Genomic DNA, 27,395 nt, shown 5'->3' on the forward strand with positions numbered 1-27,395 from the left:
CAATAATGCCCTCTGCATGAATGAACCTGTAGAGATAAAAATACTTTATGGTATTCCCATTTATTGGTTTCATGCTTTTATTTTGCTTTGTGATAGAACTGTACATTATAAGCTTCTACAGGGCAGAGAAAATGGCTTGGTGCTTTTCTTTACACTCAGCAGGCACCATGCAAAATTTGATCCTTGCATGCCTTTTTGATGCTCTGGCACACTGGGGTGTTTTTGTGTATCTAAGGACCAAGGTTGTCAGCCTCTCTGCAGCAAAGAATGTCCCTTCCCTTCCAGTGTAAGCTCCCATGGCGCCTAGGACAGGGCTAGATTACTGCGGAAGCCCCTCCGTGCTCATTTTTATTGCTAAGGGAGACGACTGCGAAAATGGCAAGCTCTTGCATAACCCAAGACCTTGCGAGGAAATGAGCAAAGTGGAAGGGAATCGGAAGGCAGGTCAGAGATGGCCTGGATGAGAATGCCGAGGCGTCTCTCTGAGAATGCAGCCCAAGTCTGGCAAGCCGCACTCGAGTTGCGCGCCGCCCGCAGTCCCGGGGCCCGGGATGCAGCCAGCCAGCCAGCCCGCCCGCCCCGCGCGCCCCCGGGAGCTGTCCAGACGGCCCCGCCCGCGCCTACCTGGGCAATCACCCGCGCCGCGCGGCCTCTCCTCCTCCCACCCAGGCCGCGGGAGCCCGGCTCGGGCCTGCCCCGCCGCCTCCCCGCCTCCGAGGAGCCCCGCGGGCCGCGCGCTCGCAGCTTCCACCCGGCCGACCGACCGGCCAGACAGCGCCAGGCGCCCGGGGGCGGCGCGGTCAGGCTCGGCGGGGTTCGGCGGGCTCGCCCTCGGCCGGGCGCCTGCAGGGGGCGCGGGGACGGCCCCGCCCCGCCGCCTTCCCTCTCCCTCCCGGATCCCTGGATCCGCGCCGGGAGGAAATGATGTGTTGCTGCCTGGTTAATCACAGCTCCAGACACTCATTGGCCGAGCGCTCCGCAGCCACTTCCTCCTCCTCCTCCTCCCGCTCCTCCCGCTCCGGCTCCTGCTCTTTGCAGCCGCCGCCGCCGCCGCAGCCTCCCCCTCGGCGCTGGGGGAACTTTTCTACTCTCTGTGACCGTCTCCCGCACCGCCCCCGGGGGCCAGCCCCCAGCCTGCCCGCCCGCCCCGCCCGGCGGCCGTCCTCCCAGCCCGAGCCTCTGCGCCTCGGGAAGTTTATTCCGCCCGCCCTCCTCCCCTTCCTCCTCCTCTTCACCCCGCCTCCCCTCCCTCCCCCGGCTCTTTCCCCCGGGTGGCTGCCGCCGCTGCCGCTGCCGCTGCCAGCCTGCTCCTCGGCCAGCCGCGCCGGCCCGAGGGCTGGGAAGCCCCTGGCTCCACGCACCGCTCCGCTGCAGTCGCCGCCGCCGCCGCTCGGGGCCGACCCTCGGCCCCCGGCCCCGGCTCCGCAGAGTTCCGGGCTCCCTCGCCGGCTGCACCGCCCCGCCCCGCCCCGCGCCGCCCCGCGCCGCGCCGACCTGCAGCGCCCGGCTGCCTAGCACTCCGCCTCCCCCGGCTCAGCCCCCGGCCGCGGCGGGACCAGAGGTGAGGGCAGGTCGCCGGTCGTGCCTGCTGGAGCCGGGAGGACCGAGGGAGGAGGGAGCCTAGCGGGAGAAGAGACAGGGGTTGGCGGTGGGAGGGTGGGCGTCTGCGGTGCCTCCCCCTCGCTTTCATTCCTTTCTCCCCCAAGCCCGATCCCCTCTCGGTGGGGGAAGCAGCCGCGGAACAAAACTGTCTTGCTCTGGCCCTGAACTGCTGGTGGGATATGGGGGAGGGCAGAGGCATGGAGCGGGGGTCGCGGGTTTGCACTGGTGTGTGTGTGTGTGTGTGTGTGTGTGTGTAGTGAACTCCTTCAGGGTGTGCACCTCTGACTTGTAAATCGATCTGGCCGCCGGGCCACGGGGCTTACCTTCCTAGCTGAGCTTGGTAGAGTAAAGAGATGGGCGAATCACCCCCACCCTCAAAATATCCGTCTCTTCCAAGAGGAATTTTCTGCTGGAGAGACAGCCAATAAACTCTGCTCAACTCCCGCCCTCCCTCCGTTCTTCCTAGCTGCAGTTTCAAAAAGCTTCAAAGCCAGGAATGTGGGATTCATCTTCCGATCCCCAGAAGGCAAATGTGGTTACAGATGTTGCACGGTACTTTGCCAAGTTTAAAACCCTTCCTTCAACACTGTAACCAAAACAGTGAGGCTAGAACCTTGGGCGCGCTGGGGAGAGATGTGGGCCTCTGGGGCCGCTGGATTCGGTAACTTCCGTCGGGTTCTAGACTGGCTCAGCTCTGTCCAGTTTGTGCCAGATATGTCTCCCACCCTCTCCTCACCTCCTCTTTCCCCTGGAGGTTTGAATGCTCCTTGCATGAGAGAGAAGCTACTTAGGGAAGAAAACATTCCACTTAGTAGTAGCAGAAAAGTCTTGGTTGAAAAGTTGTCATTAATTTGCCGTTTGGAGAGAGGTAGCAAGGTGATACAATGGATTGGTTAATTTTATTGGGCTTTTCTTTCTTGTTTGAGGGGTGTATGATAGGCGTTAGATGATGGGAAAAGGAACTGGTTCTGTACACGTATTATGTATTTTTGAAAAGAGACCCTTGAATTGAGACATAACCCAGTGGTTTTAAAGAATCCTGTCCCAGAGATGCAGATTGCTCTGACAGCCCAAGGGAAGGCGGTGGCAAAAAATAGACACCACCTCCCTTTTCCCCAAAAAAATTCTTCCTGGAAAGGTGGTGTTAAGAAATTTCAGAGATGGGCTGATCCAAGTGGCGGGCCTTAAATGGAAACACTATAGTATGTCCTGGCACTTGTCTCTGGAGGTGGGTTGCTGGCCAGGGGCCCGGGCTTGGGCAGCCAGCAGACACTAGTCTTGTGCTGACCTTAGACACTGCCTTGCCATGCGGCTTTGCTGTGTGCAGACTGCTTAAGTATGAAATAGGGGCCTCATCCATTTCACTGGTGGGGACACGGGTCAGGAGGTTTTCTTAGGCTTGGATGGGACCTGGATCACTGTCTTCTAAGATCAAATCACTTATTTTGTGATTGATTTGTTTTTGTTTTCTGTCTTGGAATGAAAAAACAGAAGTCTTTTGAAACCGAAATGTAGACCTTAAGTTGATGTAATTGGGAGTTGGATAATAATATCTCTACTGTCACCCCTCATACAGATACTCAAAGGTGGTGAATGGTGTTGAGATAAATTCTAGATAGATCACAAAGACTAAGGATTGAGTTCATTCTCTCCTTTTCCAGCTGTATTAGTGAGTTTTACTTGAGGGTAGTTTTAAATAAAACTTGATGTAGGCAGTAGTCTTGCAACTTTCGTACCTTGGAAGAGAGTGATCATTTGAGTCCAAATAGGTTTCTTGCTATCTCTGAGTAATTTAAAAGAATATTAAGGATGTGGAGTAAAGATGCCATATTCAGGATTGTAATGAATTAATTTCAGAAGTGAGGAACTTAATTTGATTAATAGCATTGTAATGATTTTTTTTTTTTCAATGTAGTGATTTACCAAATTTTCTTCATGCATCCATGAAAGAGATAACAGTGATTGAGTCAGCAAATAGAGGTTATGCCTCTGGTCTTACCCTAGATCAGACTGAACTAGTCTTGTGATGATCATGACAGGCTTCTAGGTAATTCTCAGGGCTGGACTGAGTAGTCCAGCTTTCTGAGGGAGGGAGGGGAACAGGACAGAAATGGATTTGAAAAATGATCCTGCTCTTCAAGGTCATGAGGTGAAGATGGAATCAATGCTGGGACCGGGAGCTGTCGTCGGTGGCTTGTTTGGCTGTTGGATCCCTGCATCTTGATTTATTTTTATGTGAAGAGATCTCATGCCCAACTGGTTAGGAATTCTGCAGAAGTAAACCGTTGATGGTGGCAAGACCCTTTGATATGTTTGGGTGATTTTAATGATGGGGTAATTGGGGGGTACTGGATATGTGCCAGGCACTGTGCTCAGCTCTTTACATGCCCTTTTTCATTCCATTTTCACAACCACCATATGTTTTATTATCATTTTACCTTCTACCATAAGAAATCGAGGCTTGGCAAATTTAAGTGGTGGAGTGAAGATTTGAACCAGGGGGCTTCGGGACTCCAGAACTCATGTCCTTAGCCGCTTTTGCCAGTAATTGCTCAACTGGCATTCGTTCACATATGGTCTTCGTGAGTTTACCATGGCTAAGTCTCACTTAGCCTATTAATTACTTAATATTTTTCTTTAAAGCAATGATTCACATGAAAAAAAAGACATCATCTTTTAAGAGGAAACAATATATCACTGCCACATTTGGAAAGCCAACTCACTTGTTAGGAATAGGAGGTAGTCATAAAGATGCATTCATACTTGTACTGAAACCCCCAAATTCAGGATAATGGTTATTTGGGTGTGTGTGTGTGTGTGTGTGTGTGTGCGCGCACGCGTCTGTGTATGTTGTAGGAACCCGGAATAAGGATGGAGGAGGGAGGTAGATGATACAGTATTGGTGATGTTCTGGTTTTTGGATTGGGTGATGGGTTCATGGGTGCTGATTTTATTTTTAGACTTTATAACCTACATACATGATACATACATTTTTTGTAAAACGATAAAGAAAATTAAACACATAACCATTAACAATGATTACTTGGGGAATATTTTACTGTGCTATGCTGACTATATAGACTTAGCTTGGTGCCTTGTAAAAAGTAGGTACACAAGAACTATTGGCTGATTGACAGGACCCCAGGTAATAATTTTAAAGCAAGCTTATTGTTTGTTATACTTGAGTAAGGTTGAGGTATGTCCCCCCTGCTCCTGCCCCCACTATTTTCTCCTGCTTCCACTCTGATTTCCAGTATTGTGACTAAAATAATAGCATGGGCTATGGTGAGGTTTTGCCTGACTCCAATTATGGGAGACATGGTCTGGGCTGAAGCTGGTACTTTTCAACATCACCTTGTCTTATATATCTGGTACTTGGGATGGGGCAAAGAATGCTGTGGTGAAGTGTTAAAATGCTTTCATATTTTTTTCCCAGTGGTAATGTGTGACCATTCAGAGCCGGAAGTGGTGTTTAAGTTAAAGCGGTGCCTAGGTAAAATGTTAACAACATTAAACTGGTGAGGCCGGGAAATAAAGCCATCAGAGATTTTAATTGGAATCCATAGAGTCTCTTGTTTTATTTTCCCAAGCAAGTACTGGGCACTGTGGCTTTATTCCTGGAAATGAGGATTTGGAATTGAGTTTCCTGGTACAAAATGCCCTCTTTGATCTTTTGGAGTGAAAACTTTGTGTTTCTTTCTGTGGCCAATTCCAGCTCTCAGAAGAACCAGATGGAAGATTTACCTCTTCTTTTTTAGTGGTTGGCCAGGGACGGCTCCTGCTTGCCATGCTAGTTTAAGAAACAGAAATTCCAAACCAGGATTTGTGTGTTGGAAAGGACATTCAAATGAAAGACTCCTTTTGAAAGAGCTTCATCAAGTTGGTGTGGTCAGCCTTCGTTTCAGATGGGAGGTAGTTTTGCCTGAACCAAAATTAACTAATAAGAGATCCAGGAGCTTTCTTCTCAGAGTTTAAAAAGAAAAATCCACCCCCTGCTCCCAGTATTCAAACTGACTGCATAGTTGAATAATATTCCTATGCTCTTATAGGCAAGTTTGGGAAATCTGAGCTTGTTTATATGTCCAACAACTCTTATGTGATCTGTGAGAGCTTTGTTTTTCAGAGCTGCCACTACTCACTTGTTTGATTTTTGGGTTTCACTCTCTGACCAACATTCCACTCTGCCCATTAGGGTTGCTTCATTGTTGACTCTGGGTATTTGGCCTTTGTTTCTGTGACTGGGAAGGTAACTTTAAATTTCAGTCTTTCCAAATTTTGTGGAGGTCGTTTTTTGGGGAACAGGGTGAGGTGAAGGGGCCACATTTAGCACAGGTGTCCTGGTGATGTCCAGGACGTCAGCTCTCCTTCATTCTAAGGCCAAACCTTGGCTGCTCTTGCTCTCTGCATCACCCGTTCCCCTCTCTTGTGGGCAGCCAGATCCTCCAGGGCTCAGAGTGATCTCATTGCAAGCAAGAATGCTTCCCAGATTTTGCCATTTTGCCTCCTAGCATTTTATCATCCTCACTCCTCATTTTGGGACTTGATTGATCTCTTTGAGGGCAAGGACTTAAAGTTATTCATTTCTTCATTTATTCTTTTGACACAATTCATTCCCCTTCACCAATTTAAAACCTTCCAAATTTTCTTACTGGGCTCCTTGAAGGCAGGGACTGTGTCTTTTATTCATCATTTGTGTACCTTTTGCACCTAACACAATGCCTGGCCCAGACCACACACAGTCCATGAATGTTTTTTTAATTGCTGAGAGAATGAGTGGATAATTGCATATGAGGGGAGCAAAGGGACCCAGTCCTCTAGGGAATCAGGGAAATCTCAGAGAAGATGAGGCCAGTCACTGGGGTCCTTAAGGAGGAGTTTGGGAAGCAGAGAGGAAAGACACTCTAGGTAGAAGGAACTTTTTGATACTCCTCTATGCTTGATTTTGTAACTTGTCCTAAGTCAATTCAACAAGCATTTATTGTGTTCTTTTCAGTGTATGTTCCCTTTTTTGTTTGTTTTTGTATTTAAAGGTGATCCTTCCATTTTTGGGAAGAATTATTTCAACTAATTTTTTATATTCCACAGAGCAAGGAATCCTGCATTAATGTATATATGGCTGGGACCCAAACACTCAGTGAATCGACCCCTTTACTCTGACTTCTTCCTGTTACATATGTTCCCACACAGTTGACCTGTGAAAACACAGGGTGGTAGGCAGTGCTTATGTGCGAGGTGGAAGAATGTGCATGACCTCTTTGGAAAATGGGTGGAATCCAAAGTAAACTCTTCTTTTGATAGGCTTTAAGGGCTGATTTGAGCGGACACACCACATAGAACTGTTCAGCTTGCATACTTGATGGCTGGCTGTTTTGCTCATTTGTGAAAGCCAAGATTGGCCATTGATGGTCACTATGCAGCATAGATGCCATTGAGAAATAAGATGGCTCTAGTTTTGGGGATTTTTCTTTAGCCAATTATGGAAGAATTGTTGATTGAACCTTGAGTTTGATGAGAAATATACAGAGGGGATAAGGAAGGTAGGGGTTATATTGGATAAAACTGAATGTTAGAAGTGGGATGATAATTGGAGTTTAGAGAGTGGTGCTGAGAAGAATGTGCAACAAAAAGAATTTAAGAAAAAGCATTCTGGAATAAAGGGATGAATTGAAGTGGTATTTTAAACCAAGTTCTGAATCTTCCACTGTTGCAGCTGTTGATGAGGAATGCTACACTGTGGGTGAAAATAAAATGTGTTTGACTACTCTCCTTAAGTGGTGGGTTAATGCTTGTAAGCAAACATGACCATGAAAGCTGGAGCTTTTGGACCAGTTTCTCTTGTCTTGATGTCACGGACTTACAGAAGATAGAAATATACCTAGGAACAAAAAGCGTAGGTGGTTATTCTAGAGTGACCCTTATCTTCCTTTTCAGGAGTAAGAAAAATGGTAAGGGACAAGTGTGCCGAATGATATTTTTCATATGCTTTTTTGAACTTGAAGAACCTGTACTGTTGTGAACAACAGGTGGCAAGAACAAATATCTTACGTGTATGGCCTAGTAAAAAAATGGAAAAGCTCAGTCAGTCAGCAGAGATTACTTTATATAAACAAATGTTCTATTTCAGTGTTTTAAAAACATTTTTGACTCCCAGCAATACATTTTACATCATGACCTAGTACACACACACACACACACACACACGCGCATATTTAAAAACAAAGCTGAATTACCAGTTTTACAAAACAATATTGTAAATGTTTTGTAGTTTCTATTTAATTTTTATTAAAATTCTGGTCTCTGTCTATTAAATTGATTTCACAATTTGCTGATGAGTCCTAATAAGCAGTTAGAAAAAACTGTTCTAGGTATTGTGGAAATTAGCCTTAATTTGTTTATTGACTAGTTGCTGGTCTGGATGATAATTTTCTTGGGGGGGAGGTATGGATTTCAATCATTCTATAGAAAGGCCACACTCCTATTCTATGCTCTCTTCCCCCGCCAAATTATTTTCTCTGTGTAAGGGTCTTTGCTTGTTTCTCCAAATCAGATTAAAGTGAGTAATCTGTGGTTTGGACCAGCTCCAAGAGTGCATCATCATCATCTTGATCCCCATCAGCATCAAAGGTGGGGCGGCTTCGTCTAAACTGGTGGCAGGAGCCACTTAGCTCCCTGTTTATTTAGATTCTATTTGAATAGGACGGCAACTTCCAGTAATAAGGGGAAAACAGGAGTACCTGCTGAAGTCACACGCACCCAAAGGGTGAGAGGGAAGTGGAAGAGATGACCCCATATATTGTTAGTATGGACAGCTCTTTGCAATTAAAGACATAAGAGCTTAACTGGTGGCAGCAGTCATCATTATTGTCATTGTCCTCATCATTAAAATCTCCCTGTTTTCCTGCTCCTTCATCTTGCCCCCTTTTGTTTGTCCTTCATTTATTGAGCATTTATCGAGTCTTCCTGTGCTTTGGGCTGGACATGAAAAGCTCAGTAAAGCCAAGTTGATCTTAATGGGCACTTGAGTAGGACAGTGAAGAACTACATATCCAACTATAAATGGCAGAATGCTGAGTATCTTGCTCACAAGATACAGAGGGATAAGGATCAACCAACACCTTTGAGGAAGTGGCCTTTGAAAGAGGTCCCAGTTTGATGTTATCATGTTGAGAGGTATCTATATAGCTTGTGGAATAGGCAACATTCCAAAAAGAGGGAATAGGGCAAGGAAATATGAGGTGGTGGTTTTTGCTTAGGAGCCGTGTTGTATAAAACATAATTGCACATATTTTTAATCACTAGAATCAGACTCTGTCCCAAGACCTAGCTTCTTAGGGAGGTATGTATGCAAGACCTGAGACAACCGGAAAGAACAGCAGGTTCATTGTTAAAAGTGCTTTGTGATTCGACTTGACTATACAGAGTCAGTAAGGTGAACATCATAGAAGCAAGCCTAGAAAGGGAGATTGGGAGCCACACTATGGTTTATTTTGAATGCCAGGCTGAAGGTTAAGATAATACATGTACAGCCGGCCTTGATCAGGCCCCCTTGTAGTATCTCATGTAATGCTCACACTACTTTGTGAAGTACCTACTCTTATTATCCCCATTTTACAGAAAGAGGAACTGAGACTGGGAGAGGTGACGTGACATGTTTGAGGTCACACATCTGGACTTTAACCCCTCTCTACAGCAGAGGTTGAAAACTGGTGGCCCCTGAGCTGAATACACCTCACATTTGTGCCCTGCGTGATACTGTATTTAGAACATTTTTTGTTTTGGCAATGGTCACCATCATTTAAAAGTGGGGAGATTTCATTAAAACATTTCAAATTTCCAGCTGCTCCTGCAACATTGAAAACTCTGGCAGCACCAGGATGGTGTTCCTGCAGGAACCTGCCAGAGCTTCTTGTGATTGTGTCAGTCTGAGGGGACGTGGGCACTGTGTTCACCACAGTCCCAGCTCATCCTGTTTTCTCCCAGACACTGAGGCCCAGCATTAGTTGCTATTTATTGTTTATTCTTGTGTTGGTGGGTTTCTTTCTTTTTTTTTTCTTCTTGTTTAACTCTCAGCCTGCATCATTTCTGTGTGCTAACTGCATTGCGCCTATAGGTGTATGGGTTTGAGCCCCTCTCACATGGCCTTCTGTTGGCCAAGATTGATTGGGCTAGTGGCAGAGGGTGGGATGCCCAGATGCTGGGAGGAAATGAGAATGGATGGAGCTAAGGTTTTGCCCTTGGGCTGGAGAAGCCACAGGGCTTGGCAAATAAATTACTTTTGTGATGAGAAGGAGGGTAAGGGCTGGACAAATATACTTGACTTCTGGAACCTGGATGACTGGGAGAATGGCATGGATCTTTAAAGAAAATGAGAAGTTGGCAAGAGGAGCGGGTTTGAGGTGGAATGTGGTGTTGCGGTGGAGGTTCTGGTGGAACAAGAACATAGAAGGCTTGCTGGAGTTCTGTGAGAAGCTGGGAAGTTGGTTCTGAACCCTGGGGAGAAGGGTTTGAGGCTTTGGCTTTGTATTGGTTATTGGATCTGTTTTGGCACTGGTAAGAGGATCGGAATGCTCTGGAGGAAAGCGTCCTTTTGGAAATGGGAAGAAGCTTTTTATTATTGACCAGAAATAGCCAGCTACAAACAGTTCAAAGTCTCTTATTGACTTTTTTGGGTCAAGTGCCTTATCTTGCAAATAAATCAAATGTTTATCCTAATTAAGGAGTAAAATCACAGTCTTCAACTTCTGAACATGGGAACTGATAAACATCTGCTCATAGAATCAAAGGCAGAGATGCTGTTTGATGGGTGACACCTGTAACTCATGTTTACATCTATTTTGCTAAACCTTATTTAGGTGAAGCTGATTCTAACTATGGCTTTTTCTTTTTTTTTTTGTATCACAGGTGATACAAAAGGGGAAAAAGAGGTTGCTGGAGCCCTGAGATGGGTAAAAAGTGACAGAGAAGAATGACTCTGCTAGAGATTTACCCTTGCTTTTAGCCAGTTTAGAATGGAATGTCCTTTTCAAATTCAGATGAGTTTTTTCCCCCTTGGCTTGTTTGCTTAGGATCCCCTCCAACTCATTGTTTCTTAATCAGCTAGGTCCACCTCAGCTCCTCTCCCTTCTCCCACTTGGTTCCCCTTTGATCCCTTAAAGTCATATGGTTTTAGGGCCTTCTGAGCACTGGTGGGGTGAATCAACCTCAGATGTCGGTGTTGTGCATGGAAATCTTCCTGGAGGGCATTTCTTTTGTTCTCAGAGATTTGTCTCCTTTTGGGGCCATATAATTCTGACTTTTTAAAAAAAAAATTCGAATTGGTGTTTTTATTTTAACCCCTGATAGCAATGTGGGTTCCTATACATTTTTTGTTAGAAATTACATAATTTCATTAAGATGTTTTATGTTTTGATATGTTTATGTTATGAAAGGAATACGTGTACACAATGCAAGATATGAAGTAAAGGAAAGGTGTACAGTGAGACCATTGTCAGTAATGGACTGTCTAAACATATAGAATTCAGTACTGTCTGAGTTTTCAGGCATCCACTGGGGGTCTTGGAAGGGATCCTCCCACCCACAGCTAAATCATTCTATCTGTCTATCTGTCTATCTGTCTCCTATGTATCTGGGGGTAAATACCAAGGATTGAAATTGCTGAATCTAAGGGTATTTGCATTTTAAATTTCAGTATAGGTTGTATCATGAATTTGGTTTTTGTTCTGTATTTGTGAAGCAATGTGGCACGGTGAAAAATGCGAGAACAACCCATAGACTCAAGCACCAGTCTGTTCTCTGGTGTAAATCAATTTTGTGGCCCAGGAAAGTCCTTTTCTTAACCTTTGCCTTCGTGGTGTTTTCCTTTTCTCATCTGTCAGGAAGGGCACAGACAGCTTTGCACGGCAGCAGTATCGTAGCCAACGAGGTTTGTCTGAGGCACGATTATTTGCTAATTGAAAACTTTTTCCAATACCCCACTGTGCAATATAGTCGGCATTAGCAATTTTCGATAGCCTCTTTGGAGGCACTAAGAAAAGAAGAAGGACATAGACTAAGTTATTTCTAAAGTTTAAAAATTTGTTGATTCTCGTTCAGTCTTTCTCTTTTTTGTTCCTTCCAGTAAATGGAGCTTGTTTTTTTGTTTTTTTTTCCGGTTGTAAGTTTGAGTCTGTGAAGAACTCTGGGCTTTGGAAGCCTTGCTAACCACAGCTTTACTTTGATTGTTTTAAAGCACCATGTCTGGTTTGTGCTTTATGTTAAAAGCAGAGCTTCTATGGCTGATTATCTTTATCTTTTTTTTTTTAAAATACGATGAGTGGTAAGTAGGCATTTAGTGACCAAGAAACTCATATAGTCAGCTTTTTATTATTGATCAGGAATAGTGGCAAGGATTTTTAGACTTAGGGAAAAAGTTTTATTTTTATAATAGCTTTAAAAAAGGCAATAGGCATATGACAGTCAGTCTTTAAAAAAACAGCAATATTTTATTTATGACTTTGGAATGTACCAGAGGAGACAGCTTTTGATCTTTTGAAGTATTTTGTAATGTGAAGAAGGTAAAATAGGGATTATTGAAATTTTGAGCTATGTAACCAGTATTGCTTCATCTGATGATTGGATTTCCTGGTGGTTAGCAAACTGGATGTATTTAAAAATTGAAGCCCAAGTAAATAAACTTTAATATAAAATTCATGTTTATTCCTTGTACTGCATTTTTTTCTTTAGAATTTGCTCTCCTAAAAGCAAGCAATGTATTTGGATTCCAAGTTCAAAGACTTGGAAATTTTGAGTTGTTCATGTAAATGTAATTTTTCTGGAAATTTTTGAGCCTTTCGTTACTCATTTTAAAAAATCACCTATTAAATCTCTTTTTAATTTCCTTGTTTTTTTTTTTTTTTTTGAGACAGAGTCTCACTTTGTCTCCCTGGGTAGAGTGACATCATCGCAGCTCACTGCAACCTCAAACTCCTGGGCCCAAGGGATCCTCCTGTCTCAGCCTCCAGAGTATCTGGGACTATAGGCGTAGGCCACAAAGCCTGGCTAATTTTTCTATTTTTAGTAGCAATGGGTCTCACTCTTGCTCAGGCTGGTCTAGAACTCTTGAGCTCAAGCAATTCTCCTGCCTCAGCCTTCCAGAGTGCTAGGTTTACAGGCGTGAGCCCCACTGCGCCTGGCCTAAATCTCTTTAAGTGTACAGATTTATTCATCTAGCTGTAGAGTAGCAAATAAAAAAAAAAGAAACAAATGTACTACAAGAGGTTAGGTTTATATATATATATATATATATTCATAAAATGGAAAAATGGAACCTTATGTGATCAGTAAAAAGACTACATTAGATAAATTATTAGGGACAGATCTCACTTTAAAAGTTACCTTCTCAAAGGGGCTTTTGTTGGCTATTCCATCCTTAATTCTTTTCTGTGTCTTACATATACTACCCTATATATACTCTAAGTATGTGTATGTGTGTGTGTATGTGTGTGTGTGTGTGTGTACATATATATATATATATATACTATCAATATAAATAGGATATGTCTACTTGATACAGTGTGTGTGTGTATCCTTTGCTTGGTATACTGCCCTATCCATAGTAGACATGGAGAAAGTTTTGCAATGAATTAATGATCACAGAGAGTACTCAGAGTGACATTACATAGAAAAAGCAGGACACTAAAAACATAGTATGATTCCATTCATGTAAATTATGTACAATAGAGTAGTACAGTTCCATACACATAAACATAAAACATAGTACAATTTCAGATTTGTAGTTACATACATATGGATAGAGAGGAAAAAAGAATTGGTAGAAAAGCAAAATGTTAACAGTTATCTCTGTGCTGTGGGTCACACATAATTTTGAAGAGACAATCTTGAAATACAAATGAGTGGAGTAAATATTAGAAGATTATGTCACCTCGATAATGTATTTTACCCTTTCAGCATTAAAGGTGGTCACCTTACCTAAAATGATGTATTACAATACTATGGCCTTTTCTCCTCTTGAGTAAAATGTACTGTATCTCTATAGTGTGACAGGTTTTATATCTACTTTAGGATTAAATTATGATCTGAGAGTTGCACTTTAAAGAAACTGGTTTTAATTTCACATCAGTTGAAGTTAAAGGGTAGTGAAAGTATATTAGATCTGGTACAAGTGTCTAATTATAATTATTGACACATTTTCAAATGCTCTCTTAAGTGTGATGCATTGCCCATGATTTTGACAGCTGTGACTACATTAAATCTGCTGGAGTACTCTTTTCACAAAGGTTTGTTTAAACTTAGAATTGTCAGAAGGATTCTTCATAAAGTAGAAGAACACAGATTTAGAGGTGAAATGGTAGTTCATTTTCCACTGTGCTTGTTGAGTTTTAGTCTGTTCAATGTTAAACAGAAGATTTTATGGATTTAGTTTTCATGTCAAGAAACCTGGGAATTTTATTTTCTTATATAGTTAAAAAAAAAAAAAAAAGAAATCATGGTGTTGTTCTTTTGTGGTTTGACTCTGCAATGCTAGTGTAGATTCTACTTATTTTTCCTGCTGAAGGTCTCCAACCACATAACTTCAAACTGACAGACTTGAAGTTGCATAACAGCCTTGTTTTCTAAATGTCTCCCTCAAAGTTTATGCATTATCTCCTTTTTGTGCCCATTCCTTCCTTCTATACAGATTTATTGAGTAGCTATTATGTGCCAGGCACTGAGTGTATAGATAGAAAGGCTGTCAGAGAGCTCAGCTTGGCAGAGACAGAAAAATAAATAGCCAACATACAACAGAGTGAAGTGCCAGATCTGAGCTCTAAACATGAAGTTGAGATGAGCAATTCTGTTTGAGAGGGCATCGAAGGTCATCTTCTCAAGGGAGTGATGTTCTTGAACATCCTGAAGGTTGAGTAGGCAGTTATCAGGTAGAGAAAAGGAGAAAAGGCTTTCCAGGCACAGAGGCTTACAGTAAAGGCAGCATCCTTTAAAACTGAACTTGGCCAGAACCTTACTTTTCCACGTGTGGTAGTCCTTGGGTCAGCAGTGATGGCATCACTAGAACTGCGGTCTCAGGCCAACCTGAATCCTACTGAGTCAGAGTCAGCTTTGCAACAGTATCCCCAGGTGATTTGGATGCTTCTAAAAGTTTGAGAAACATCGGACTCCAGCACAGGAAGGGATAAAACATGGGAATGCTGAGAAAATAGACCACCTGCAAAGGAGTTTCAATTTTTTTTTAAGCACAGGGTTAGATAATGGAGAAGTAACATTATCAGATCTATGTTTTCTGAAAATTGTCTGGAAGTCCATGTAGGGCAGCATTTACCAAGAATGTTTGTTGAAACCTTAATAGTACATAAGGTGCGTCACAGGGAAAAGTCCTCCGATAAGTTTGGCAGAGGCAGGACATTATATCTTTCTTTTAACGTAAAGTATCTTAGTACATTGAAAGTTCTGAGAAGTTGGCATTGAAGAAAACCATTAACTTAACCACTTATCCTGGGCTGTCCCTGGGGTGTTCCACCTTTATTCCACAGTGGATCTGTGGGTAGCCTCACAGCTGTTAATACCACAGGGATAGTGGATACATTCTGCTGAACACATTTTTCTGAAATGCTAGCACTGCTTCCCAAATTTCAGACACTGCCTTATCTGAGTGGGATGACTGTCCGGGTTTGGCTGGGACGTGAGACTTTCAGTGCTAAAGTCCTGGGCAAGCCAGGGTGGGTTGGGCACCCTTCCTATCAGTTTGCCATACATATGACTATTTACTTTCTTCAGGTACACTCAGCCTTTTCCCCTCCAATTCTTGCTTCAGGCTCATTCTAATGGACTGGTTCTCAAACTTGTCCGCATTGGAAGCACCTCCTGGGAAGTTTCTAAACCTGATGCCTGCGCCCACCACATGAGGTTGTGATTTAATTAGTCTATGCAGGGGTATATATGGCCCGTGGGGTATGGGGTGGAATTTTTCAAAGGTCCCCAGTTTGTTCATGAAAGTTTATTCAAAGCACTTATGGAAATGCAGTCTTAATGTGCTACTTAGGAGTTTATTTTAATATCTAATAGGAAAAACACTAAGCAATAGAAAGGGGAAAAAAAAAAGCCAAAGAAACACCTACCTAGCAGTACATTGGGGGACCACCAGTAGTACATGTTCCACACTTTGGGAGACGTGTAGGGGGAGTAGCAGTCTAGGTAAGAGATGAGGAGGGCCAGAGCTGCTTGTTGGCCATTGTGGCTGGAGAGGATGTTGGAGACCTCAGTGCTGCCCAGGAGGCTGAGCTGATGAGCTGTGGTGACTGATCTGATCTGAAGGGTGGGATCAGGTGGATGGTGATCACTTAACAGAATAGGGAGCAGTGTGGGGAATGCTGGAAAGTTACAGGCTCAGTTTGAGCAGACTGGTGGAGCTGTCCAGTGGGTAGTCAGAAGAAAAAGAATTAATAGCTCAGAGGATAGGCTGGACATATGAGAGCTTCTCCCTCCTGGTCCAGGGGGCAATGAAGTTCAAGGGGGAATCGGAATCTCCTGGAGGAAGGGGAGACAGTGGATCTGCCCCTTGGGTCCAAGGGATGAGGCTTGGAGGAGGACCCGGAGAGAAGAGTGTGGGAACAGCCTGGGAGGTAGGAGGACACTACAGAGGCTCCTGTTACCACAGAGGAAGGCAGGGCCCCTCCCAGGTACTCCTGGGAAGCAAATGGGAGAATAGCTCAGGAGGGCAGTTTGTGTTGGTAATTTAGTCGTCTTTAGCAATGTTTGTGTAAGTTTGGCATGAGGGAGGAAACCAGATATAGTGGGTTGAGAGGGAGGAGACAGCTAGAGCAAGTGACTTTTTCTAGAATTTTTAAATGAAGAAAAAGCCTGGCATAGAATGGGATCTTAGGGAATAAATCTGGGTTAGTCATCTGGTTACTCATGGAAGTTATTTCAACAAGGGAAAAAAATGACAAGGAATATTCAGATATTCACAGAAAAAGTGCCAGAGCCCTCTGGGGCTCCATGGAATCCCTTTACTTTCAAATCATAGCCACTCAGCTTCCCTGGTCATTCCCTGGACACAACAATCTCAGTTTCTGAATGTATATATTTATAGATATCATTAAGGATTTTTTAATGGTGATGGTAAGGCAGCATCTGGTTCAGGGGTCGACCTTTGTTGCTATGTAGCGCACGTTTGTGGAGGGCTTTGTAGTTTACCAAAGCAACACCACGTCTTACGTGATCTTCTTAACCTCACGCAGGAGGCAGGGCAGAGAATAGTGTTATTTTATTTTACAAGGGGGGAAAAAAAAACCTTTGAAGTTTAAATATATTAGGGAGAACTTGCTGATGGTTAATAATGTATTGATGGATCAGGATAGAATCCTGGCCTCCTGGTGCAATATTTCTTCCATCACATTGAGGAGGAGGATGTCTCCATTTTTTTTTTCCCAATTAGTTTATAAATTCCTTTAGGGCAGAGACGGTGTGTTCACTGTTGAGACCTAGGTTGGTAGTGGGTAGGAGGGCCCTTTGGCCCAAGCTTCCCATTCACAAGGGGCTTCACATTAATCTTGACATTACCTTTGAATGATAGAGTCCCAGAAATATGCTAACAGGATTGAAGGAAGGTGGTGTGGATCATCTAACTTTGAACTTGTGTCATACTAATGGACCATGTCATTATGTTGAGACTAGCCTAATAGTATAGCCTGGCATGTTTTTTAAGTATTTAAAACATGCACAGTGTTTGTGACCCTGTTTCATCATTTAAAAAAATATTATAATACTGGAAATCAACTTCAGTGGAAGAGGTCCAAACCTCTCTGGACTTCAGCGAGGCCCCTGTGTGTCTGTGTGTGGAAGGACATGAAGATGCATCGGCCCCTCTCACAAAGCTTTAAGTCCGGTAAAGCTGAGTGTGTTTTGTAACTGCTACACAGCACGCGGTGGGCTGCGTAGTGGTTACAACAAATACTTGTACTTTTGAATCGAGGGAGGTGTTATTTTGTGTTCTACATTCTCCATTTTATCACAGTGGACCACTGTCAATTTTTAAATTTCTAAAATTATCTTTCCCATGAGTCATTAAAGATACACTGTTAGAATTTGGGGAAGGAGAATGATGAAAGAGAATACAGAAATGGGATCAGCAAGTTTTAGGACAAGAGACGAGAGGTTTTGAGGGAGTAGCGAACAGTTGAAAGCAGGAAGGAGTCACTCGGGAAGCTGGAACTACGTGGAGGCACTCTTAAAAGAGCACACCAAAGGGATTTGAGGATGAGATAGGAGTAATTCAAATCTGATGATGTCTTAGAGGGGAGAACTGAAGGCTTTTTTTCCAACCTTAATTATAACCATAGGACAAAAACACATTATAGCACTTTTTTTCTACCTCTCCTAAGGGCTGGTTGGATATAATCTCTTTTGTAGATTCATGTCAAAGAATCTGGACTTCAGAGTATATTGAAATTTACTTTTTGGGATGTCATAGGTTGAGGAAAAGGAATAAACGTTTGACTCCTGGCTGGGCGTGGTAGCTCACGGCTAGAATCCTGGCACTCTGGGAGGGTGGCTTGAGCCTAGGAATTCAAAACCAGCCTAGGCAACATAGCGAGACCCCATCTTTATAAAAAATTAGCGAGGCGTGGTGGTGTGCACATTTAGTTCTAGCTACTATGGAGGCTGAACTAGGAGGATCACTTGAACCTGGAAGTTAGAGGTTGCAATGAGCTATGATGTTGCCCAATCCAGCCTGGGCAACAGAGCAAGACCCTGTCTCACCAAAAAAAAAAAAAAAAAAAACCCCAAAACCAAAAACCAAAAACAAAAAAAAACTGATTCCTTTTCTTATGTTTACATAAAAATTTCAAGCTGCTGGTTCATGATGAAGCAAGGAACTTTTTAGTCATTGAAGAGATTTAGGTGGATGAGTTAATGTTTGGTCATCAGAAAATGTAGCATGAGGAGCATGTTTCTCTTGGGAGGAGGAAAAAGAAAAATATGAGTCAGAAAAAACATAAAGTCATTTCCCTGTACTTGATTCAGCCACTCTTCTGCTGAAGGTCCAGCGACCCTGCAAGTATAATTCAGATAGTAATGACCACTGGCATTTGTAGCCAACTGTACGGTTTATAAAGCTCTTTCTGCCCAAACCACCCACAGTTGCTGTGACTCTAGTATATAAAGTTGGCACTTCTGATGAAGGAGGGCACAGATGAGTTGTTCTTGGGAAGGTGCTTTGATCGATTTAAAGCCTAAAAGTGCCATCTGTGGGTCTGAATGGGACAGAATTTTCCTTTGCAAGAGCCCATCAGTTGTTCATTGGCATTTGTGAAAAATACTAAGAGGTGGTAAACTAGCCTGTAATACTGGGAAAATGTAAAGTTTGTTTTATGGATAAAGACAGACACTCTTCTGTGCATTTTGGATTTGCCTGTCCTACGGCAGAGCACCATCATTCTCTCCCTCTCTCTTTACTCTTGATCTTTCAGAGATTTTTATGTTGTGTTCTCTCTTGCTGGGGATTGAGATATCATCAAATCTTTGTGCAAATCAAGGGAGATAACTAACTAGAAATATGTCTATAGGACATGGGTATGAAATGTTAGGATTAAAAAATGCTTCTATCATTTTTTTTTAAGAACTCTTTTAGAGTCTATTTGATTCATGCTTTTATCTCTTCAATTTTTCTTTTGCTTTTTTCTGACTACCAGTTATGTGTTAGCTGATGACATAGGGACCAAAGTTGCTATTCCTGGCTTCAAGAGAGTTCACGGCTTAGTAAGGGGAACACGTGAATCAGTGGTTACAGTACAGCTTGGCAGATGCAGAAGGTGCGTAGACCATGAAGCAGTGATCCAAAGGGGGAGCAGTTGACTGGCTTTGGGGGAAAGGCTGTAGGGAAGGTTCTGACTCTAGAAGGTATTAAGTGCGTACTTTAATAAGTGGAAGTTGGCTTGGCAATATAGGGGAAGGGTATTCTAGCACAGGGAACATTCAGTGTAAAGGTATTAGGCATAAGAAGAGCATGGTGTATGCTGGGAACCACAAGTTGTTTAATTGGACTGTAGCTTAGGGTACGAATGGGAGTTGATGTACAACAGGCTAGAGAGGGGGGTGAAAGCTATACCATGAAGACTACTTACTGTGTGCTGAATGATTCTGGTCTTATTCCCAAACTGTACTAGCCATGGGGAATTTTATGCAGGCAAGGGATCTGATTAGATTTGGATTTTGGAACAGTCACTGCAGCAGTTTTAAGGATGATTGTTTAAAATTATATGTATCCATCTATGCTGTGGACTGAAGTGTGTCCCGCTCCACTCATGTGTTGAAGCTCTGACCCCCAACGTGCTGGTATTTGGAGATGGGGTCTTTGGCAGGTAATTAGGTTTAGATGAGGTCATGAGGGTGGGGCCCTCCTGATGGGATTAGTGCCTTTATAGGAAGAGACACCAGAGAACTTTCTCTCTCTCTAACCTGTGAGGACACAGGGAGAAGGCTGCCCTCTCTAAGCTGGAAGAGAGCCTTCACCACAACCTGACCGTGCTGGCTCCCTGATCTCAGACTTCCAGCCTCTAGAACTGTGAGAAAGTAAATTTCTGTTGTTTGAGCTACTCAGTCTGTGGTGTTTTGTTATGGCAGCCAGAGCAGCCCGATACAATCTACTTATTATTTGGGTAATTGTGAAACTAGGGACAGAAAAGATATTATAATAATTCAAGTTAGTAGCAATCATTTGGCTATTCTGTTTTAAAGATAATTGAGCATGGAACAATTCGTTTTAACTTAAAATCTATTTTTGAGATGTTACTGTTAGAACATCACTAGCTAAGGTAAGTTTTAAGGGAGAACTTTCTCCCTCAAACATCTCAACATAGTACCTTTTATAATATTAAAGTAATCCACTAATGCCATTTACTATAGAAGCCTTGGGTCTTTTTATTGTCTTTCATTCAGCAGGTTGGTACAGCTCAATTATCAGTACCTGCTACCTAGTGCCTGAGGGTTAAATCTGTTACACAGTCCTCTGCTGCTTCTAATTTTGCTACTGTGACATTTATCCTGTTTTAAAGGAATCTTCTGTGTATGCTTTTAGGAATTCCATGGGAATTAATATCGTTCAGAGGATCAGGGAACTATGGCAGATTGTGGTGTTTGTGATAAAATTGCTACCTATCCCGTGTGTGTTTGAATAACTATTTAAAAGAGAATATTTTTAAATAGTTTTCTTTGTGCCTGTGAAGATGTGTCTTAGACATCTTATCCAGCACTTACTCTGTGCCTAATATTTTGAGATTGAGTCTGGGTTTCCTTTTCTGTTTCCAAGGTCTTGCTCTTCATTTTTAAAACTCTGTCCTTTTCCCTCAACTCTCTCTGATTTGTCCTCTTTTTTGGCTTTTTCCCTTGAACTTAGAAATAGGCTTAAGTCTTCTCTGTCATTAAAAAAATGTTTTGACCCCTATGCCTTTCATAAGCCACTTCCTTAGGAAGCATTTCAGAAAAGAGTCCACATTCATTACTGCCGCCTCTTCAGTCTCTGGTCTTCTCCAGAACATAACATTCTTTCTCTCCTAACATTCGTCTGACGTTGCTCCCATACATTAAATGTTTCTGAAGTGCCTACCAAATGCCAGAATTAGAATGAGCATGCGTGTGTGTGTGTCTTTCTGTCTCAGGGGTGTTCATGACTTACCCAGGAGACTCTCCGTAGGGTCACAAGATCAGGAGGAGGTATTTAGTCCATCCATTAAGTGCCTGCAATTGCTCTGCATTGTACCCTGTGAGTGCACCCTCATCTGTCACTGAAATTGTGCAAAGCTAGGGAATGTGACATTTACTAAGAGCCCACTCTGCCTTTGGACAACTCTGGTAAGGTCTTTTTTTGGTCTATAGTAAATGCAGCTTCTGTTTATCCTTTGCTCATAGATCTTCCCTTTTCAGCTATACAAAATAGAGTATAATAGTATTTTTATGTGATTAGAGCTGTCATGTTCACCCTTCTTATTTTTTGTAAGCAGAATATCTCCAAGTGGTCATCACCATCCTGCCTACCTTGTTGCCCACCCTTCTGTTTGATTGAAAGTCTTTAAAAATCAGTATCTAGAGCTGATTGCAATATTCCTGATTGAGTTTTCTCTTCCCTCTCTCTATTTTTTTTTTTTTTTACTTCCATGCCTGTATTACGCAGCCAACACTGCTATATTTCAGATTTCAGACAGCCGCATGGTCCTGCTTGCAGAGTTGACTGCCAACAGAAACCCCATTCTTTTTCCTAGATGCTACTGCCATGTCCTCTCTCCCTCACCCCCTGTGTCTGCTTGTGTCCCCATCTTTTATTCCCTTTACTACATGTAGAACCTTAAATTTACCTTGGTTAAATTCCATTTCCATCATTTTAGGGAAGATAGGTGTTTTTCCTAAACAGCACCCTTTGAATGTAGTAACTTAACAGATACATTTGTTTAACTTTTTTATTCATCTTGACCACAAATATTTCATAAGAGATTTTTTTTCAAATGCCTTGTTAAAATCTGGATGTGTATGTTCCCTTGAACTGTCGGAATATAGGAATTTTTTTTTTTTTTTTTTTTTTTTTTTTTTTTTAAGGGACAGGGTCTGGCTCTGTCACCAAGGCTGAAGTGATCACAGCTCACTGCAACTTTGAACTCCTGGTCTCCTGAGTAGCTGGGACTATAGGTGTGCGCCACCACACCTGGCAAATTTTTAAATTTTTTTTGTAGAGACGGGGTCTCCCTATATTGCCCAGGCTGGTCTCGAACTCCTGGGCTCAAGCCATCCTCCCACCTTGGCCTCCCAAAGTGCTGGGATTATAGGTGTTAGCCACTGCGCCCAGCCAGGAATCTTAATGAAAAAGGAAACTGGATTAATCTTATACGACTTGCTTTTACTATTGGGGTACCTAGGGATAAACACTTTCTAGGTGTCTAAAATCCATTCTCAAATTTTACCTGGGACTTTGGTCTGTGTCTGTATAGGCTGTTGGTATTTTTTCCTCATTTTAATTTTCTGAAGGATCTAGTGATCACTCGATCCTTTCTGATGTGGTTCTTTGCTGACTTCCTTTTCCTAGAATTGTGAATTTTCTGAGATTGCTTTTCCTCTCTTTTTCAATCTCTGTCTTCTGAGATTCTCTATACCTGCATTGTCCGTTAAGGTAGCCACTAGCCACAAACAGCATACAGACGTTCCTGGCTCTAAGGAATCTACTGACTTCAAGTTGAAAGCCAGAGCAGGAAACGCTGACACATGGAGTAGAAGGTTAAGGTCGACTATTCCGGGAATCAAGAGAGGAGCATGAGAGAGAAGTGGTCACAATTTAACCAGTTTGACTTGCTTGTTGCTGTTGCCAGATTATCCATGTATGCTTGAGGCCCTGTCTGCTGCTAACAATGAGTCATTCTTGCAAATAAAGTAAATATTAATAAATTTATGTGTAGAGTATTTTTTATAAAATCCTATGAGTAGTGTGCCAAGAGGTAATGAGTTTTGGAAGTAAAATAAGTCAGTAAATTGACAGTTTTGACACATGATTCTGTGTAGTGCTGCTAACCTTACTAGGTTATTCGAATACTATACAATAATGTTTGTAGACATTTTTTAGTGTTTGAATATTTTCTTTATGCTACCATTTTTGTAAATACTACTGAAATTAATATTACTAAGCAATTTTAAAAAGATATTCTTAGTAGTGAGTAAAGAGTATTGGAAGTATTTCAGTACTATGCAGGAATTCCCAGGAATTCCAATTTTTTGTTTCTAAATCATGAAGATTTGATATCTATAGAGAATTTGAAAACAATAGTCTATAGTTCTTATCCCAAGAACTATTTGTTCCTCATCTATAATATGATAGGTACAGAAATTGAGACTAAGCATTCAGAGACTATTATGGGAATTTGACATTACCAAAACTGAACAAGTGATCATGGACTGAACTCATTGAAGAAGGTGTTTTACAAAAGTATTTGTCCCTTACAGATAGTAATTTATTTGGATAAGCACTGGTTTAGGTGAAACATAGTGATTGCTTGGACCAGGCTTACAAATATGAGAAGAGGATGGGTAGAATCAGGACATACTTTGATGACAGAGCCAAAGGGATTTGCTACTGGATTAGATGTCAGATTATTCTAGATTATCTTTTCCTCTCAAGTGCTTTACTTGTAAAATGGGTATAGTTATGAGAGCCACATTCATGGTTGTTGTAGCTATGTCAAATGCTTCTTTGAGCTTGCTGGAAATCCCTCATGCACATTGCTGCTAATAAAATCTTCCTAACCCAATCATGTATTTAATAATTCCCTTTACCTTCAGCCCATCAACTGCTCACCATTTTACATAGAAGAAATTTTAAACTGCTTAGGTTGACTTTTAAGATATTAGGTGCATCTTCTTTCAGACTCTTCTCCACGGTTATCTTCTACCATGTCCTTTATATTCTTGACAGTAGCCCAGCTAGACTGCCTACTGTGCCAGTCAGTCTCCTGCTGCATAATAGACTACCCCAAACATGGTGGCACGAAACAATAGCCATTTTATTATGCTCACAATTTACTGAGTCAGGGATTTGGAACATGCACAGCCAGGACAGCTTGTCCCTGTTCCACAATGTCTGGGGCCTCAGCTGGGAATACTTGAAGGTTGGGGTCTGGAATCATCTGAAGGCTCCTTTATTCACAACGTCTGGCGGCTGATGCTGGCTGTCGGCTGGGCGCTCAGCTGGGGCTGTCAGCTGAAACACCTACATGTGGTCTCTCTGCATGGGCTATTTTGAGCTTCCTCAGAGCATGGCGGCTGAGTTCCAAGAGCCAGTGTCTCAAGAGACAGGAAGTGGAAACTAACAGTTTCTTAAGACCTGGTTCTAGAAACTGTTACAGTGTCACTTCCACTATATTCTATTGGTCAAGCTGTGACAGAGCCTGATTCAAGGGGAGAGGATATAGATCCCAACTCTTCATGGTAAGGGAGCCAAAGAATTCTGAAGCCATGTTTTAAAACTGCCACAGCCTACTATTCACCAGACTTCCTCTGCTCTCTTCTAAGTCCCTCTGTCAACTGCTTTCTTCCTCCACTCCCTGCACCCCTCCCCAGTGCAAATGCATCTCAGTCTCTCTGCAGCCTTTCTCGTATCTCATCTCCTGGCTAAAGTCAGTTTCTCCCTTTTCTGTGTTCCTGTAGCATTACTTTTTGTTATTCTTTAGTAGTTATTTTTCAGTATTTTCCCTCCTTGGCAGATTATATACTATTTGAAGGCAAGGATCATGTCTTGTTTCCCTTTGCATATCTCATAGCAGATAGGTTCCTTGAATTGAACTCTCAGTATCAAACTGAGTCTCAGATTTGGGACCCAGATGGGTTGGGACTTAACAATAGTTAAGTAAAAAATTATAATGAGAAAATTAAAAACTTTCCTTAAAAACAGATGTTGTATTTTAAAGCTCTTTTAATTGGCTCTCTGTTGTAAAGTAACACTGCTAAGCTTTTTCCCCTGTAGCCATAAAGCTAGAAGAGGAGAAGAGAGTAGCTTTTTTGATATTATCAGCATCTTTTTGCCCAGGTCAATCCCTGATACTCAAGCCTTAGTGTTTTTGCAAACTGTAGGTCTCCGTCCATTACTGGATCAATTTAGTGAGTCACACCCAAGATTAGAAATAAAATGAAATAGATGTTTTGAATAAAAACTCACAAGTTGCCAGAGTAAGAATTGTTTCATGAAAATGTTTGTTTTCATTTTATATACACATGTGTGTAATGAGTTGAAGTGTAAAATATATTTTCTATTATAATTAGGGTTAAAAAATTTTTGGAAGGTACTCTCCTAAGCAACACCTTCTAAACTGTTGATATTCTGGTTCATTTCTTTTGTTTTTATTTTCTTAGCTTATTTCTTTTGGTGTCCTTTCCAAAACAGATCCCTTCTGGGGACCATACATACATGTTCCTTAATGCTCAATCTTCACCCGTCCAGCCTCTTTTTGTAACAAACCTCAGTTTTCCAGTGCGACATATGTTGCTGTCTCTCTTCTCCTTTGGAGACTTTGAACCCACTCTCCTGCCTTCAAGAAGTGAGGAAGGGGAATCAGCTTATTCTTTTTTATGTTTTATGTTTTCATTGCGGCATAGAGCCCATACAGTAAAGAGTACAAATCCTGTGTATACAGCTCATTGAATCTTTGCATCTGTATTCATCCATATAAGCATCATTGCAGATGAAGATATAAAAACATTTGCATCACTCTGGAGGGAAGCAGTTTATTCTTAAATCCTTTCTGGAACAGGTGGGTGTGTGAGTAAATCAGTAGATTCTCTCTGACTCCTTTATGGGGCATATGCCGGTAATGATGAGTTTTGAAGGGCGCTAAGGTCTGAAGCAACTGAGTTAGGAAGTGTTAAAACAGAGGGAGATGGGCTGTTGGCAACTCGAGCTTTGAAAGAATTCAATGGGACCAGCTTGGGTGAGCTGAGGGAAAAAGCAAGGAAAAATCATTGCAGGAGGAATTCAGGGGAAGAAAGTTTTATCAGAATTCCAGAGGAGAAAACATAAAACTTAGTTTGCTGTTGCCACTGTAACAACTCACGACAAATTTAGTGTCTTGAAACAACACAAATTTATTTTGTTACAGTTTTGGAGACTCTCGGGAGAATCCACTTCCTTTGGCTTGTGTCCCTTCCTCTGTCGTCTTCAAAGCAGATTACTTCAGTCCGTTTCCATTGTCATACCACCTTCTCTCCACAGGTAAATCTCCCCCGCCTCCCTCTTAAAGGACACTTGTGATTCTATTCAGGGCCCACCCGGATAATCTAGGATAATCGACTCATCTCAAAATCCTTAATTTAATTACATCTGCAAAGTCCCTTTATCACCTATGGCAACATTCACAGGTTCTAGGGATTAGGACGTGGGCACTTGATTTTGTTTTTCAAGCATCTTTCTTCACAAAGGAAAGGTCTGCCAGATATTTGCTTCTAGTTCACTCTCCTTTTTAATACTAGATTAATTTTCCTAATACAACACGTTGTACATTTTATTTCCTTGCTCAAACATCTTTGGTGACTCCCCATTGGCTAATAAAATTAATAGGGCCTAGAATGACATTCAGGTTGCTGTTTAACCCCAAGTTACATGTTGAGCTTTTCTCCTCCTCTTTCCTCTCTGAAGCAGCGGCAGCGTCTCCTCACTGTTGCAGCCGTGACCGCTTCTCTCTGTTCCCTTGCTCTGACTCTTCCTCCTGCCTCTGGGGCCCTTGCCCGGCCTTCAAGGTCTTGCCCAGCAGCATTTTCCTCGCCATCGGTATTAGTTTCCGAGGGCCGCCATAAGAAATTGCTGCAAACCTGGTGGCTTAAAACAACAGAAATGTATTCTTTCACGATTGTGGAGACCCAAAGCCTGAAATCAAGGGGCCAACAGGGCTCTGATGACTCTAGCAGGGAATCTTCCTTGGTCCTTCCGACTCCTGGTGCCTACACGTGTTTCTTGGCTCGTAGCAGCATAACTCCAGTCTCTGCCTCCATCTTCATGTGACCTTCTCTCTGGGTTTCTTCATGTGTCTCTTATAAGGACACTTGTCATTGGATTTAAGGACCACCTGGATAATTCAGGATGGTCTCGTCTTGAGATACTTAACTTATTTAAATATGCAAAGACTGTTTTTTCCAAATAAGGTCACATTCACAGGTTTTGGCATTAGGACATGGACATGTTTTCTTGGGGGTGACTGTTTAACCCATGATATCACTTCAGCCAGCAGTCGTAGTTTATTTCTTTGACCTCTTGACATTATTGGCATGCTTATACA

General features: G+C 42.4%; 1 protein-coding gene and 1 non-coding gene across 3 annotated transcripts in view; both read left to right on the plus strand.

Annotated features, from left to right (window-relative positions):
- The first annotated feature begins 1,410 nt into the window (after positions 1-1,410).
- The window catches only part of ACVR1 (activin A receptor type 1), a 125,797-nt gene continuing 99,812 nt past the window's right edge, over positions 1,411-27,395 (plus strand). Inside the window, exons 1-2 of one of the 2 annotated variants that reach the window (XM_069456654.1) lie at positions 1,411-1,561; positions 26,223-26,335. The gene's annotated coding sequence lies outside the window, so the exon portion shown is untranslated. The remainder of the gene's footprint in view (positions 1,562-26,222; positions 26,336-27,395) is intronic. The other variant, XM_069456743.1, reaches the window with a different exon arrangement.
- LOC138388221 (U4 spliceosomal RNA) lies at positions 11,491-11,624 on the plus strand. Its single transcript, XR_011234103.1, has one exon. It is a non-coding gene; the product is annotated as a U4 spliceosomal RNA (small nuclear RNA).

Source organism: Eulemur rufifrons, chromosome 1 (assembly GCF_041146395.1).
Source record: "Eulemur rufifrons isolate Redbay chromosome 1, OSU_ERuf_1, whole genome shotgun sequence".
NCBI classification, from domain to species: domain Eukaryota; kingdom Metazoa; phylum Chordata; class Mammalia; order Primates; family Lemuridae; genus Eulemur; species Eulemur rufifrons.